Source organism: Capsicum annuum, chromosome 3 (genome assembly GCF_002878395.1).
Source record: "Capsicum annuum cultivar UCD-10X-F1 chromosome 3, UCD10Xv1.1, whole genome shotgun sequence".
Lineage (NCBI taxonomy): Eukaryota > Viridiplantae > Streptophyta > Magnoliopsida > Solanales > Solanaceae > Capsicum > Capsicum annuum.
Window position 1 is genome coordinate 236150620 of NC_061113.1, and position 19080 is coordinate 236169699.

The window sequence follows — 19080 nt, forward strand, 5'->3', positions numbered from 1 at the left end:
TGCAGAAGCAGAATAGTTCAGTTTCAGTTTCTGAATGAACCTATCCTAGAGTGGAGGGGTAGTGTATCGCTTTTAGAGATCAGCTTATTTTCTACCTTTGGGTAAAGAAGATGATAACTAAGGGATGTGCCTATCATCTTGCTCATGTTAGGGATTCCAGTTCCGAGACCCCCAGTCTTGAATCCATCCCAGTTGTAAATGAATATTCAGATGTCTTTCCTAATGATCTTCTAGGAATTCCTCCCAAAAAGGAAATAGACTTCTGTATTAATCTTCTTCTAGATACTTAGCCTATATCTATTCCACGATGCAGAATGGCATCAGTAAAACTCAGAGAATTGAAAGATCTCCTAGATAAGGGATTCATCAGACCCAGCATTTCCCCGTGGGGCACACCAGTATTATTCATGCACAAGAAAGATGGTTCTCTCAAGATGTGCATAGATTACCATCAACTCAATAAGGTCACGTTCAAGAACAAGCGTCTTCTTCCCAAAATTAATGACTGTTTGACCAACTTCAGGGTGCCAGTTATTTCTCTAAGATAGACCTCAGATCCGGCTATCATTAGCTTATAGTTAGAGAATGTGACATCCCAAAAATAGTTTTCGTACTCGGTATGGTCACTTCGAATTCTTAGTCATGTCATTTGGTCTTACTAATGCCCCAGCCGCTTTCATGGACTTGATGAACCGTGTGTCCAAGAAATACTTGGACATGTTCCTCATAGTCTTTATAGATGATATTCTGGTCTATTCCCACACTGAGTACGATCATGCAGACAATCTCAGAATAGTACTTCAGACTCTCAGAGAGCATCAGTTATTCGCCAAATTTAGTAAGTGCAAATTTTCGCTAAGGTCAGTAGCATTTCTTGGTCATATCATTTTTGGTGATGGCATTAGGGTAGATCCTCAAAAGACCAAAGCAGTAAGAAAATGGCCTCGCCCTGTCTCTTCATCAGATATAAAGAATTTCTAGGGTCTGGCTGGCTATTACAGAAAGTTTGTTGAGGGATTTTCTTTTATTACATCTCCTATGTCAAGATTGACTCAAAAGAAAGTCAAGTTTAGTGGTCAGATCCTTGCGAGAAGAGTTTTTAGGAGTTGAAGACTCGAATCACCTTAGCTCCAGCTTTAGCTCTTCCAGATGGTTCAGATGGGTTCGTAGTATATTGTGATGCATCCAGAGTAGTCTTGGGTTGTGTCCTCATAGAGCATGGTAAGGTCATAGCCTACGCCTATAGACAACTTAAACCCCATGAGAATAATTATCCTACTCATGATCTTGAGTTAGAATCCATACTATTTGCCTTAAAAATTTGGAGGCATTATCTCTACGGAGTTCATGTAGCTGTGCTCACAGACCATAAGAGTCTCCAGTGTGTGTTTTACCAGAAGGATCTCAATCTTCGTCAGAGAAGGTAGTTAGAGCTCTTGAAGGATTACGACATGATTGTCCTTTATTATACGGGCAAGGATAATGTAGTGGTCGACGCTCTCAGTAGACTATCAATGGGTAGCATTTCTAATGTGGAAGATAGTAAGAAGAAGTTAGCTTAAGAAGTCCACCAACTTACCAGACTAGGCGTTCAATTAGTCGATTCCTCAGAGGGTGGCGTATGTGTTTAGAGTAGTTCAGAATCATCTCTAGTTTCTGAACTGAAAGAAAATCAAGACAGAGATCCCAGCCTAGTCAAGTTGAAAGAGTCAGTTCAGAATCAGAAAGTAGAGGTTTTCTCCCAAGGAGGAGATAGTGTTCTTCATTGTCAGGGTCGTCTATGTGTTCTTGACGTAGATGATATAAGGAAGCAAATTCTTGTATAAACGCATGGTGTGCGTTAATCTATTTATCCAGGGGCCACAAAGATGTACCGTGACTTGCAGGAAATCTATTGGTAGAGTGGGATAAAAAGAGATGTTGCAGAGTTTATGGCTAAGTGTCTACATGTTAGCAAGTTAAGATAGGGCATCAGAAGTTCAGTATTCCTACTTGGAAGTGGGAAGTTGTAAATATGGACTTCGTGATGGGTTTACCTCAAACTTGTCATCAGCATAATTCAGTTTGGGACATTATAGACAGGATAACCAAATTAGCTCATTTTTTTCCAATTAATACCTCTTATTTAGCTAAGGATTATGCCAAACTCTACATCAGAGAGTTGGTCATATTGCATGGTGTTCCGTTATCTATTATCTCAGACAGAGGTACTTAGTTCACTTTTTACTTTTGGAAAGTGTTCCAAAAGGGTCTTGGTACCCAAATCCATCTCAATACAGCCTTTCATCCTCAGATAGATGGTCAAGCAGAAAAGACCATTCAAATGTTAGAAGATATGCTAAGGGTGTGTGCAATTGATTTCAAGGGAAGATGGGATAACCACTTGCCTTTGATTGAGTTTGAATACAACAACAACTATCATTCTAGTATTAAGATAGCTCCATTTAAAGCTCTCTATGGTAGGAGATGTAGATCTCCAATCGGCTGGTTCAAAGTTAATGAGGCCTCAGTCACAGGTCCCGACTTAGTATTCGACGCCTTAGATAAGGTCCAGCTAATTAGAGAAAGACTCTGGACTGCTCAGAGCTGAAAGAAGTCTTACACAGATGTTCCTAAAAAAGATCTCAAGTTTGAGATCAGTGATCCTGTCTACCTAAAGATCTTTCCATGAAGAGAGTGAAGAGATTTGGCAAGAAGGGAAAGCTCAGTCCCCGATATGTCGGTCCCTTCAAGATTCTCAGTCGATTCAGCAAGGTAGCTAATGAGCTCAAATTGCCTTCAGATCTAGCCTCAGTTCATCCAGTTTTCCATGTCTCTTTGTTCAAGAAGTGCATAGGTGACCCATCAGTCATAGTCCCTATTCAGAGCATTGATGTTCAGAATACTCTCTCTTATGAGGAGATTCCAGTTGAAATCTTAGACTATCAGACTCATAGATTGAGGAACAAAGAGGTCCCTCTAGTTAAAGTTCTTTGGAGAAATCAGTCCGTCGAGGGAGATACCTGGGAAGCAGAAGCATACATGCATACCAAATATCCTCACCTCTTCTCCGCCAACTCAGATCAAGCTCAAGGTAACAGTTCTTCTTAAGCTTACTCAGTTCATGATCAGCGTTCATCGTGAACTTGGTATTCAGTTTCATGTTCATTTTCCCAGTATAAACTTGGTATTAAATACCATTGCAGATTCAATCATACATTAATGTACCAGCTTAGTTATGAAATTATGCATCAGTCATGCATTCTCATTATGAGAAACTTAGTTTTTTAAAACACTCAGTTATGCATTCATGAATCAGTTATACATGCATCAGATATGCATGTTCAATATGTTACGTTCAGTTTATCAATCATGAGATCATGTTCCAGTTATTTATGTTCATGTTCATCTTATTGTTTCCCCTCTCAGTTACTCTCATTCGAGGATGAATGTTCTCAAGGGGGAGATATTGTAATACCCCAAATTTTTTCTTGCTAATTTCTTCTCAAGAATGACTAGTATTAGCTTCTAAAGTGAATGATGATTATTCCATGAGGAATTTTCAATATTTTCACTTTTTGTCATATTGGAAATTCAATAAGCTTTCCATTGATATAGACCTACCCAAACAAATGGACTGCACTAGGATGCTCCTTGGCACGCCCCGATAATTTTTTGGCCCACAGCTCGCCCGGACCCCGGGGCCACCCCCGGAACCATGGGCTATTGCACAAAAAACCATACTACGATGCTCCCCATCATCCCTAGAATGCCCCGATCAATTTTTAGCCCACAGCATACCTGAACCCCGAGCCCACTCTCAGAACCGTGGGCTATAACTTATCGACTTAGCCCAAACGTACCCCGCTCATAAAGTTTTGCCCTTTTGACTATCTAAATGGCCCCGTCCAAACAAACGGACCATACTAGGTTGCTCCTCTGCCTCCCTGGCATGCCCCAATCAATTTTTATCTCACCGCATATCCGGACCCCGGGCCCACTGATGTGTGAGCAATTGCTAACACGTTTAAGACCTTTAACCAAGAATATTTGTGAAGTCTTAAGCAAATTTTGTCGTTTTGATTTGTTTATGTCTGATTTTACAATTTAAACTAATGGGATAGAGAACCAACAAGAATGGAAGCAAAGAAGTTCAAATATGGAGGAATCTGAAAAAAGTGTGGCTAATGACATCTGTGATAAGTCATCGGCCCTGTGATAGGCTATCATAGTTGTCATCAAACTTAAGCATGAGTTGAAGCCTGTGACGACATCTGGTGATATGACATCAAAAGTGTGATACGCCATCATGAATGTCGTCATACTTAAACAGATAATGAGAGTTGAAGATATTTTTGTGATGACGTTGGTGATACGCTGTCAGGTTGGTGATAAGGCATCAACGTCATCGTTATTCTTAGACAGCAGAAGCCAAAAGTGCAGAGAAGCTAACGACATTCGTGATAAGCTGTCAAACTCCTGATAAGCTGTCACGAATGCCGTCGTCTATTTTGAGAAAAAGTTGTAGCTTTAATATTATTTCTTTATTTAGAATTAACTATAAAAAGCATTATTTAGGGTTTTTATAAGGGGGTTGGCACTTGAGTTTTAAGAGACGTATTTTAATATTTTCTCTTTGGAGTTTCTTGGTTTAAAAAAGCAAATACTTTGAAGAGATTATTATCAATATTTTGGGATTTTCCTTTGTGATCTAATCTACGATTCACTAATTATTATTCATCTCTGTAAGTTAATCTTCTCAATTATGAATTCAATTATGTCTTTCGTTCTTTGTATCATGAGTGGTTAAACTCTATTAACCTAAATTATAGGATCTAGGGTTAGGTCATGATGACATGCTAAACACTCAAGATTTAATAGGTGTTAGGATTTCTTGATAATTCTGAGATTTTAATTAATATCTGTTGGTTGCAAACAGTAGACACACCTACTTTGATTTGCTTGAGAAAGAAATCATATACAGTAGGAAGTGAATTATCAACAGGAACTCAGAAATACTTCGTTTAATAATCAGTATTGTAACAAGGTTGATTAACCTGAGGTAAAATTTGGGCAGTGAATAGCGATTTTCTAAGTCCGAGGGGATTAGGAAATTAGACGCTTAAATAGGTCGAGAGACATTTGAGCATGTCATCAATAAATATAGCTTGCTATCCTAACCACCGTGAGAATCTTGAACCGCTTTTAGCATCTGTCATATACCGAAAGCCCAAGTGAACATAATTCTGGTTATTTCATAAACTCTTGATTTAAAAACACTGAAACTAAAGTGACCAACAATTATTTGCTGATCATCAAAAACCCTCTATTTTATATTTTTGTATCATCTGTTTGAATTCAACTTGTAGATATAGTCTCAAATTAATTTAATTGCCACTCAAATTGTTCCCTGTGGATTTGACCCCGACTCCAAAAGTTGGGTAAATATATTGACAACGACTTCCTTGCACTAAATTGATGTGTAAGTTGAGCGTTATCAAAAAATGGCGCCATTGCCAGGGAACAAGTTGGCGTATTGAGTTGGTTTGGAATTTTAGCCTACTTGCTTGAATTCAAACTTGTAAATATTTGTTTTTAGTTTTCTTTTATTTTTGGTGTTAGGTAAATTTTTATTTTAGTTTACTTATTGCTATGGCATCGTGCAATGAACATGAACTTGGTGGTTGGAAATATTATCTTGATGATCCATGTTCATATTGTGATAGACCTCACTTTTGGCAAGATTGTAGATATGCTCCCTGGAGAGAGATATGTGCACCATCTCCATCCTATCGGGAGTATGATTGTTCGTTATGTGGTGGTCAAGATGGACATTGGAGTGATTGCCCAAATGCCCCCTCCCCCCGGTATGTTAACCCAAATTCTAGTTCTTCATATGATTTTGATAGATCTTATGGTCAAGAAAAGGAAGAACGAAGCACCGGAAAGAGTGGCATTGAAGCTATGCTTCAACTAATGTTAGAGTGTGTGGACACAACGAATGATATCATACGTGATATATATCAAGACATAAGGGCAAATAATGAGGAAAGAATAATGATAGAGGATATGGATATAGAGGCCAAGCATTCAAAGCACTTTTCCACATTATGTTTAGATGATATCTTGTCTGTGGAATCATTTAACATAATGGACGAGTGTGAAAACTAGGAGAAAGAATCCGATATTGATGATGAGCTTGATTTTGACCAACCTTCGGTGATTTCTTAACCAACCAAACCATTTAGGAATGAAGATGCCAAAGACGAGGAAATGGTACTAGAGTTAAAAGAAGAAATCAAGCACAATCCTTGTGAAGACCCTAGTCCATTTTGGGGCAAAAATACTAATAGGGATGATACTCCAAAATTAAGAGCTAGTCCTCATTCGAACCACTTTTCAACATTATGCTTGGTGGATGCGATGAAAGTCAAATCACCCAAGCAAATGATGAATTTTGAAAATAAGGAGGAAGATTCTTACATGTTAGAATTTGTCCTTCGAAAAGGGTATACTACAACCCCAATCTTGAAGGCCAAGAAGCTTAAAGATCGATGTCCATTTAGTGATTTTTTAAGATTCTAACCATTGCCAAATAAGCCCACACAAAAGTTTGATGCAAAATTGGGCAAGCAGTTCAAGTCTTCAAAGTGGCGTGATAGAACATTCCTCATCATGCCCTCACATTTTTCCAACACACCCCAAAGATTTATTGATCAAAAGTTAGGTCAATATTTTAAATCCTCCATGTGGAGACACAAATAATTATCAACAAGGTATCTTGATGAAGTCTGAGTAGTCAAGATAATTGTGTCGTGTCGCGACACTAAATTAGGTGCTTCTTGGGTTGCAACCCAGGGTATTTTATTGTTTGTATTTGCATTATATGATTGACATCAGATCTTCGCACCCGTGGTGCCACAGGTATGTTTCTAACTCTCTTGTTTTGGTTTGATGCATTGGGGACATTCCATGATTTTAAGTTGAGGATGGGGCTACTTGTGGGTGTTGATGTCCTCTTGGGGTTTTTGTTGTCATGCCTCTTTTCCCTAGAGTCTTGTTCCTAGTGGAGCCGGCATGTTTAGGCATATTGTGTTTTATTTTGTGATGTGTTGTGGTTAACTGGGAGAAAAATAAGTATCTACGGAAGTTGACATATTTTTGTTGATTTTTGAACACCTCTCCAAAGGTCTGTTTTATAACTGTGAGATATGCATTTATGTGTGAACACTGTGCATCTTGTTATCGCATTAGTTCTAGTAACATGATAACCATTGCTAAACAATTGCATGAACCAAATGGGTAGTAGCTTGTGATGTACCTTTGTGCCATGTGTGTGTGAAATGCTACCTAGTTCCCATTGTATGTTGTAATCCAAAACTTGCCTGGTTAGTCTTACCTTAGTTGAAGACTAGGGGTTAGGAAAGGATCATAGGCCGTTTTGATATTAGCTCACTTTTAGCCTAAATAACCTTCCCTGTATGTAGAATATCCCTTGATCCCTGCTTTGAGCCTGATTAGCCTATTTCTTTTTATGACAGCTATCACTTTTCCAGTTTATACCATAATGAACCTGTTTTGGCCCTGGTCCTCCTTGGATAATGTGCACCTTGACTTAGGCAAATGGCCTAAGTTGAGGGTGGATATCATAGGGGTGCGTGATGTAAAATGAGTATGAAGAAAGGTAGAGTAAAAGAAAAGAATAAAAAGTAGGTGCAGTGGAAAAGAGCAAGAAAAGGAAAAGTTGTGAAAAAAAAAAAGAAAAAAAGAAGTGATTGTAGAAAAGAACTGCACTCATCCTGAATAAGTGTGATCAAGAAAAGAGAAGAATAGAAAAAGGCTAATGAGTGAAACCCCAAAAAGCTAGTGTAGTGTCAATGTAACACCCCATACTTAATTACGTGCATTAGCCATGGTTATATGTGTTGGAGTATATGTATTGATCATAAGTTAGGTATATATGAGTTTAAGTATGAGTATTGATTATTTTGAGATGGTTTCAAGCGTATAGTTTGATTATATGTGTATAGGAATCGACTTTATTTATACCGAAATTTGCTCGTCGAAGTTCTTATGCGAAGTTTATCGAGTTATATATCAACTAAACTACCCCAGACAATTTTTGACCCATAGCACGCCCGGACCCTGGGCCCATCCCTAGAATCGTGGGCTATAGCACAACGATTTGGACTAAACTACCCAGTTCACGCTGTTTTTCCCGTTTGACCACCCAAATGGTCCCGCCCACATAAACAGACCACACTAGGATGATCCACAGCCTCTATGGCAAGCCCCAATCAATTTTTGGCCCATAGCACATAGGCAATAGCATACCAATTTGACCCAAAAATGCCCCGTTCATGTCGTTTCGCCGGTTTGACCACCAAAATGGCCCCACCTATACAAACTGACCATACTAGGATGCTCCTTAGCTTTTCTGGTATGCTTTGATTGATTTTCGGCCCACAGCCTACTCGAATCTCAGGCCCACCCCCAAAAAAGTGAGCTATAGGACACCAATTTGGCTCGAAAATGCCCCGTTCTCGTCGTTTTGCCTATTTGACCACCCAAATGGGCCCACCCACAGAAAAGGACCACACTAGGATTCTCTCCAGCCTCCCTGGCATGCCCTAGTCAATTTTTAGCCCACAGAACACCCGGGCCCTTGGCCCACCCCCAGAACTATGGACTATAGCGCATCGATATAGCTCAAAAACGTCCCGTTCGCGCTATTTCGCCCGTTTGACCACCCAAATAGCCCCGCCACCCAAACGGACCACACTTAGATACTCTCCAGCCTCCTTGGCACGTCCCATTCAATTTTTGGCTGACAGCATGCTCGAATTCTTGGCTCACCCCTAGAACGGTGGGTCGTAGCACACCGATTTAACCCGAAAATGCCCATTTATGTCATTTCGCCCATTTAGACACCCAAATAGCCCCACCCACACAAACGGAACACAATAGGCCCCGGTCGATTTTTGGCCCACAGCATGGCAGGACCCCGAGCCCACCCCCAGAACCGTGGGCTATAACACACCTATTTAGCCCGAAAATGCCCCTTTCACGCCGTTTTTCCTGTTTGACCACCCAAATGGCTCTACCCATGCAAACAAACCATACTAGGATGCTCCCCTGCCTACCTAGCATGCCCCAATCGATTTTTAGCCTACAGTACTCCTGGACCCTGGGCCAACCCTCGAAATTGTGGGCTATAGCACATCGATTTGGCCCGAAAATGCCTCGTTCATATTTTTTTGCCCGTTTGACCACCCAAATGGCCCCACCCACACAAAAGGACCATACTAGGATGATCCGCTACTTTCCTAGCATGCCCTGCTCAATTGTTGGCCCACTGTATGCTCGAAACACGAGCCCACCCCCGAAACAGTAGGCCTATTATAGCACACCAATTTGGCCCAAAAACACCACATTCACGTTGTTTCACCCGTTTGACCCCCTAAATGGCCACACCCAGACAAATGGACCATACTAAGATACTCTCCAGCCTCCCTATCTTGCCTCGGTTTATTTTTATCCCACGGCACACCCTAACCCTGGGCTTACCCCCAAAATAGTGGGCTATAGCACACCAATTTGGATTAAAAATGCCCATTTGCGTTGTTTCACCCGTTTGACCACCCAAATGGATCCACCCATACAAACGGACCCAATAGGACACACTTCACCCTCCCTGTCATGCACCGATTGATTTTCTACCCACAGCATCCCCGGACTCTAGGCCCACCCCTAGAACCGTGGGCAATAGCATATCGATTTGGCCCGAACATGCCCCATTCGTACTATTTTCCCCGTTTGACCACCAAATGGCCCTGCCCACACAAAAGGAACACACTAAGACACTCCTCTGCCTCTCTGTCACACCTCGATCAATTTTTGTCCCTCAGCATGCCCGGACCCTGGGCCCTCCCCCGAAACCGTGGGCTATAGGAACCAATTTGGCCTAAAAATGCCTCGTTTAGACTGTTCGCTGGTTTGACCACGTAAATGACCTCGCCCACACAAACAAACCATACTAGGACGCTCCCTAGCCTTCTTGACATGCCTCAGATAATTTTCGGCCCATAGTACGGCCGGAACCTAGGGCCCACCCTCGAAATCGTGGGCTATAGCATACCGATTTGGTTTGAAAATGCCTCGTTTGCACTATTTCGCTCGTTTGACCACCAAAATGGCCCCGTCCACACAAATGGACCATACTTAAATGCTCCCCAGCCTCTCTGGCATGCCCCGATTGATTCTTGGCCCACAGCACGCCCGAACCCCAGGCCCACCACAGGAATCGTGGACTATACCACACTGATTTGGCACAAAATTATCCCGTTCTTGCTGTATTGCCTGTTTGACCACCCAAATGGTCCTGCCCACATAAACAGACCATACAAGGATGCTTTCGATCTTCCCTAGCACGACCTGGACGTTCTTAGCCCACAGCACGCTCGGACCTCGAGCCCACCCCCGGAGCAGTAGGTTATAGCTCACAAATTTTCCCCAAAAATGCCTCATTCATATTATTTCACCCGTTTGACCCACCATATGGAGCACACTAGGATTTTTTCCAGCCTCCCTAGAATGCCCCGGTCGATTTTTAGCCCATAGCACGCCTGAACTTCGGGCTTACCCTCGAAACGGTGGGCTATAGCACACTGATTTGGTTGAAAATCCCCATTTATGCCTTTTTGCCCATTTGACCACCTAAATGGCCCCGCCCACTCAAATAGACCACAAAAAGATACTCTCCTACCACGCTGGCATACCCTAATCAATTTATAGCCTACAGCACGCCTAGACCCCGGGCCCACCCCCATCGCAGACTAATAAATAGCACACCGATTTGACCTTCAAATGCCCCGTTCACATCGTTTCACAAGTTTGACCACCCCAATGGCCCCGCCCACATAAACAAACCGCACTAGGATGCTCCCCAGCCTCCCTGGCATGCACCGATGGTTTTTTGGCCCACAGCACACCCGTACCCCTGGCCCACTCTTGGAACCATGGGCTATAGCACATCGATTTAGCCCAATAACGCCCTATTCGCACTATTTCTCCTATTTGACCACACAAATGGCCACGCCTAAACAAACGAACCACACTAGAATGCTATCTAGCCTCCCTGCCATGCCTCGATCAATTTTTGGCACAGAACACTCTCGAACCCCGAGCCCACCCCTAGAACAGGAGGAAATAGCACACTGATTTGGCTTGAAAATGCCCCATTCGTGCCGTTTCACCTATTTGACCACCCGAACGGCCCCGCCCACACAAACGGACCATACTAGAATTCTTAAAAACATCCCTGGTACGTCCCGATCAATTTTTGGCCCACAGCACGCTCAGATCTCAGGCCCACCCCTGGAACCGTGAGCTATAGCACACCGATTTGACCCAAAAATACCCTGTTAGCGCCGTTTTACCTGTATTGACCACCCAAATGGCCCCTTCCATAGAAACGGACCATACTAGGATTCTCCCCAGCCTCTCTGGCATGCCCTGGTCCTTGTTTGTCCAAGAAAATGCTCGGAACCCCAGCCCACCCCCGGAATCGTGTATTTTGGCGCACTGATTTGGCCCAAAAATGTCACATACGAGCTGTTCCACCCTTTTGACCACCCAAATGGACCCTCCCACACAAACGGACCATGCTAGGATGCTCCCCAACCTCCCTAGAATACCTCGATCAATTTTTAGCCCAGAGCACGCCTACACTTTTCCTCAAAATCGTGGGCTATAACACATCAATTTGGGCCAAAAATGTCCTGTTCGCACCGCTTTCCACATTTGTCCACCCAAATGGCACCACCCTAAAAAATGGAGCACACTAGGATGTTTTCCAGTCTCCCAGCATGCCATAGTCAATTATTGGTCAATAACACGATAAGACCTTGGCCTACCCCTGAAACCGTGGACTATTATAGCACACTGATTTGGTTCGAAAATGCCTCATTCACGCCGTTTTGTGACATATAGCCGCGCCCATACAACGGAACACGCTAAGACGCTCCCCATTCTCTCTTGTATGCCCCAATTAATTGTTGGCCCACTACACGCCCGAACCCCAGGCCCTCCCCCGAAACTATGGGAAATAGCACACTAATTTGGCTTGAAAATGCCTCATTCATCCCATTTCGTCTGTTTGACCACCCAAATGACTCCGTCTACATAAACGGACCATATTAGGACACTCCCTAGCCTCCCTACCATGCCTCGGTCGATTTTTGGCCCACAGCACGCCCGGACCCTGTGCCCACCCCTAGAACAGTAACCTAAAGCACACTGATTTAGCCCAAAAATGCCCCATTATCATTATTTCACCCATTTGACCACCCAAATGGCCCCATACATACAAACGGACCACACTACGACACTATTTAGCCTCCCGGGCATGCCCCAGTTAATTGTTAGCCCACAGCACGCTGGGTCCCGGGCTCACCCCTAGAACGAAGGGCTACAACACACCAATTTGGCCCGAAAATACCCATCCGCGTTGTTTCTCCCATTTGACCACACAAATGGCCATGCCTTAAAAAATGGGGCATACTAGGATGCTCTCTAGCCTCCCTGGTATGCCCTGGTCAATTTTCGGACAACACCATGCCCAAACCCCTGGCCCACCCCCGAAACTATGGGCTATAGCACACTAATTTGACTCAAAAATGCTCGTTCACGCCATTTTACCTATCTGACCACCAAAATGGACGTGCCCACACAAACGAACCACAGTAGGACGCTCTCCAGCCTCTCTGGTATTCCCCGGTTGATTTTTGGCCCACAACACGCCCGGACCTCAGGTTCACCCTCAGAACCATGGGCTATAGCACACTGATTTGGCTCAAAAAAGCCTCATTCATGCCGTTTTTCCCGTTTGACCACCCAAATGGCTTCACCAAAACAAACGGATCCCATTAGGATACTCTCCAGCCTCCCTACCATGCTTCGGTCAATTTTTTTCCTTCAGCACGCCTAAACCCTGGGCACACCCCCGGAACAGTAGGCTATATCACACCAATTTAGCCCAAAAATGCTCCATTCGCATTCTTTCACCCATTTGACCACTCAAATGGCCCCGCCCATACAAAAAGACCACACTAGGACACTTCCTAGCCTCCGTGGCACGTCTCGATTGATTTTTGGCCCACAGCACGCCAAGAACTCAGGCTCACCCCCGGAACGGTGGGCTATAGCACACCAATTTGGCCTAAAAATACATATTCACGTCGTTTCGCTTGTTTGACCACCCAAATGGCCTCGCCCATACAAAGATACCACACTAGTACGCTCCGCAGCCTCCCTAGAATACCCTAGTTAAGTTTTGGCCCATAGCACGCCCGTACCCCGATCGCACCCCCAGAATTGTGGGCAATAGCACACCAATTTGGCCCGAATATGCACAGTTCGTGCCATTTTACCCGTTTAACCACCCAAATGGCCTTTCCCACATAAACGGACCATACTAGGATGCTCTCCTACCTCCCTGGCATGCCCCAATCGATTTTTGGCCCATAATACGCCCAGAACCTAGGCCCACCCCCGGAATCATAGACTATAGCACAACGATTTGGCCCAAAAATGCCCTGTTTACTCTGTTTCTCCCATTTGACCACCTAAATAGCCCCGCCCACACAAACGAACCATACTTGGATGCTCCCCAGCCTCCCTGGCATGCCCCGATCAATTTTTGACTCACAGAACTCCTGAACCCCGAGCCCATCTCCAGAACCGTGGGCTATAACACACCGATTTAGCTTGCAAATGTCCCGTTAGTACCGTTTTGCCTATTTGTCCACCCAATGGTCTCACCCACATAAACATAGCACACTAGGATGCTCCTCATCCTCCCTAGCACACCTGGATCAATTTTTGGTCAACAGCACGCCGGACCCTGGGCCCACCCTAGGAAGAGTAGGCTATAGCACAGCGATTTTGCCAAATAATGCCCTATTCATGTTGTTTCACCTATTTGACCCCCCAAATGGCCCCTCCAACACAAACAGACCACATTAGGACACTCCCCATCCCCCCTGGTAGGCCTCAGTTGATTTTTGACCCACAGCACGCTCGAACCCCTGGATCACCCTCGAAAATGCCCATTCACGCTGTTTTGCTCGTTTGACAAATCAAATAGCCCCACCCACACAAATGGACCATAATAGGATGCTACCCAACCTCTCTAGCATACCCCGATCAATCTTTGTCCCACAGCATGCCCAGACCCAGGGTCCACTCCCAAAACCATGAGCTATAGCAAATTGATTTGGCCCGAACACGACCCGTTCATACCGTTTCACCCGTTTGACTAACCAAATAGCCCCGCCCATACAAACAAACCATACTAGGATGCTCTTTTGCCTCCCTGGCATGGCCTAATCAATTTTTGACCATGGCACGCACTGACCCCAGGCCCACCCCCAGAACTATTTGCTATAGCACATCAATTTGGCCTAAAAATACCCTGTTCGCGCTGTTTCGCTAGTTTGACCACTCAAATGGCCTCGCCCACATAAACAAACCACACTAGGACACTCTCCAGACTCCCTGGCATGCCCCGGTAGATTTTTGGCGCCCACAGCACGCTCGGATCCAGGCTTACTCTTGGAACTGTGGGCTATAGCACATCTATTTGTCCCGATAACTCACCGTTTGCGCCGTTTCTCCTGTTTAACCACCCAAATAGGCCCACCCAAACAAACGGGCCATAATAGGATACTCTCTAGTCTCTCTGGCATGCCTCAATCGATTTTTGGCCCATAGCACACCCAGACCCCAGGTCCACCCCCAAAAACGTGGGCTATAGCAAATCGATTTGGCCCAAAAAATGTCCCGTTCGTGCAGTTTTGCCCATTTGACAACCCAGATGGCGCCTCTCACATAAATAGACCATACTAGGATGCTCCCTAGCTTCCTTGGTATGCCCCGGATAATTTTTGGCCCACAGCAAGCTTGGAACCCGGGCCCACCCCAGAAACTTTGGCTATAGCACAGTGATTTGACCCAAAAATGCCCCATTCATATCGTTTTGCCCGTTTGACCACCTAAATGGCCCCGTACACATAAACAGACCACACTAGGATGCTCTCAAGCCTCCCTGCCATACCCCAATTGATTTTTGGCTAATAGTACGCCTGAACCCCGGGCCCAACCTTGGAACCGTGGGCTATACCACATCGACTTCGTCTAAAAATGCCCTGTTCATGCCGTTTTGCCTGTTTTACTACTCAAATGGCCCCGGACACACAAACAGACCATACTAGGATGCTCTCAAGCTTCCCTGCCACGCCCATATTGATTTTTGCCAACAGCATACCCAAACCCCGGGCCCACCCTCAGAACCTAGGCTATAGCACACTGACTTGGCCTAAAAATGCCTTGTTTGCACTGTTTCACACATTTTACCAGCCAAATAGCCCCGCCCACACAAACAGACCACAGCAGTATGCTCTCCAGCATCCCTGACAAGCCCCAGTCAATTTTTGACACACAGAACACCCGAATCCTAGGCCCACCCCCACAATCGTGGGCTATTGCACACCGATTTAACACAAAAATACCCCGTTCGCGTTGCTTTGCCCGTTTAATCACACAAATAGCCTCGCCCATACAAAATGACCATACTAGGACACTTCTCAGCCCCTCTAGCATGCACCAGTCAATTTTTGATCCATAACACGCTCGAACCCCGAGCACACCCCTAGAATCGTGAGCTATAGCACACCAATTTGGCCCAAAAATGCCTCGTTTGTGCTATTTTCTCTATTTCACCATCGAAATGGCACCTCATACACAAACGGACTATACTAGGATGCTCCCCAGTCTGCCTCACATGCCTCAATTCATTTTTGGCTTACAGCACACTCGGACCCCGAGTCCACCCCCATAACCGCGGGTTATAGCAAATCTATTTGGCCCTAAAATGTCTCATTCATGTTGTTTTGCCCGTTTGACCCCCTAAATGGCCCCACCCACACAAACAGACCACACTAGGATGTTCACCAGCATCCCTGGTATGCCTCGATCAATTTTTGGCCCACAACACGCCCGAAACTTAGGCCTACGCCCGAAAATGTGGGCTATTGCATAACGATTTATCCTGAAAATATCTTGTTTGTGCCATTTGCGTCGTTTCTCCCGTTTAACCCTATAAATCATCCTGCTCATACAAACGGACCACAATAGGATGATCCCAAGCCTCCCTAGCAAACCCCAATTGATTTCAACCCATAGCACACTCGGACCTCGGGCCCACCCTCTAAAACATTTGGCTATAGCACATCGATTTGGCCCAAAAATACCCCATCCGCACCATTTCACCCATTTGACCACCCAAATGGCCTCGCCCATACAAACGGACCATACTAGAACACTCTCCAGCCTCCCTGGAATGCCCCAGTCAATTTTTGACTCGTAGCACGCCCTTCCCCTGGGCTCACCCCTGAAATGGTGAGCTATAACACGTCAATTTGACCTAAAAATGCCCATTCACAATGTTTTGCTTGTTTGACAACCCAATTAGCCCCGCCCATACAAACGAACCACACAAGGATGCTCCCCAACCTCATTGGCAAGCCCTAATTGATTTTTGGCTCACCGCATGCCCGGACGCCGGGACCACCCCCAGAACTATGGGCTATAGCACACTGATTTGGACAGAACATGCCCCGTTCATAATGTTTTGCCTGTTTGACCACCCAAATGGACTCACCCAAACAAATGGAACACACTAGGATACTCCCCAGCCTCTCTGGCATGCCCAAATAAATTTTTAGCCTACAACACGCCCGAACCTGAGACCACCCACAAAACTGTGGGTTATAGAACACCGATTTAGCTTGAAAATGCCCCATTCGAGCCGTTTGCTTGGTTTGACAACCTAAATGCCCCTGCCCACACAAACGGACCACACTAGGATGTTCCCCAACCTCATAGGCATACCTCATTCGATTTTTGGCCACAACACGCCCGGACCCCGTGCCAACCCCTGGAACTATGGGCTATAACACACATATTTGGCCCAAAAATGCTGCATCGTTTCTCCCATTTGACGACCCAAATAGCCCCGCCTAAACAAATGGACCACACTAAGACGCTTCTCAGTCTCCTATACACACCTCGGTCAATTTTTAGCCCACAACACACCCATACCCTAGGCCTAAAAATGTCTCGTTCATGCCACTTCACCCGTTCAACCACCTAAATGGCCCCACCCATACAATCGTACCACTAGGATGCTCCACAACCTTTATGGCACATCTCGGTCAATTTTTGACCCATAACACGCCTAGACCCTGAGCCTATCCCCAAAACCATGGGCTATAGAACCTGATTTGGCCCAAAATTTCCTAGTTCCTATTGTTTCATTGGTTTAACCACCCAAATGGTCTCGGCCACACAAACGGACCACACTAGGATGCTCTTCAGCCTTCTTAGCATGTCCGATCAATTTTTGTCCCACCGCACGCCCATACCCTAGGCCCATCCCCGTAACCGTGAACTATTGCATATCGATTTGGCTTGAAAATATCCCGTTCATGCCGTTTTACTGGTTTGACCACCCAAATAGCCCCGCCCACAAAAATGAACCACACTAGGATGCTTTCTAGCCTCCCTGGCATGCCACGGTCACTTTTTGGTCCACAACACGCCCGGACCCCGGGCCCATTCCCAATATCGTAGGTTATAACACACTAATTTAGCTTGAAAATGCCTTGTTCACCCTGTTTCACCCATTTGATCATCGAAACGGCCCTGCCCACATAAACAGACTCCACTAGGATGCTCCCAGCCTTCCTGGTATGCCCCGGTCAATTTTTGACCCACAACCTGCTCGGATCCCGGGCCTACCCATGAAACCATGGGCGCACACCGATTTGGATCAAAAATGCCCGTTTGTGCCATTTCGTCCCTTTGACAAGCCAAATGGCCTCGCGCACATAAACGAAACATATTAGGACACTCCCCAGCCTCCCTGACATGCCCTGATCAATTTTTAGCTCACAAAACACCCGGACCCCAGGCCCACCCCTGGAACCGTGGGCTATAGCACATTGATTTGGCCTAAAAATGTCCCATTCGCGTTATTACGCCTATTTGACCACCTAAATAGCCCCGCCCACACAAACAGACCACACTAGGATACTCCTCAGCCTCCCTGGTATGCCCCGATCATTTTTTGGTCCACAACACACCTGGACCCTGGGCGCACCCCCGGAACTGTGGGGTATAGCACACCGATATAGCCCAAAAATGCACTATTCTCACTGTTTCGCCTGTTTGACCACCCAAATAGCCTCGCCCACATAAATGAACCACACTACGATGATTCCCAGCAGCCCTACATGCCCCGATCAATTTTTAACCCACAGCATACCCGAAACCTGGTCCCACCCTCAGAACCGTAGGCTATACAATTTGGCCCAAAAATGCCTCATTCATGCCGTTTTGCCTGTTTGACCACCCAAATAGCTCCGCCTAAATAAACGGACAACACTAGGATGCTCCCCAACCTCCCTGGCATGCCTTGATCAATTTTTGACCCACAATATGCTCGGAACCCGAGCCTACCCTTGGAACCGTGTGCTTTAGCACACCGATTTGGCCCAAAAATGCCTTGCTTGGGCTATTTCGCACGTTTGACCACCCAAATAGCCCTGCCCAAATAAACGAACCACACTAGGATGCTCCCTAACCTCACTGGCATACCCCGATCAATTTTTAGATCTCGGCACGCCCGAACCCCGGGCCTACTCCTACAATCGTGGACTATAACACACTGATTTGGCCTGAAAATACTCCGTTCACACTATTTCACTTGTTTGACCATCCAAATGTCCCCGCCCACACAAATGGACCACACTAGAATGCTCCCCTATCTCTCTGGAATGTGCCAATCGATTTTTGGCCCATATCACGCTTGGACCCCGGATCCACACTTGAAACTGTGGGCTATAGCACACCAATTTAGCTCGAAAATGCCCCATTTGCACTCCTGCATTGGTTTGACCACCCAAATATTCCCACCCACTCAAACGAACCATACTAGGACGTTCCCCAACCTCCCTGGCATGCCCCGATCAATTTTTAGCC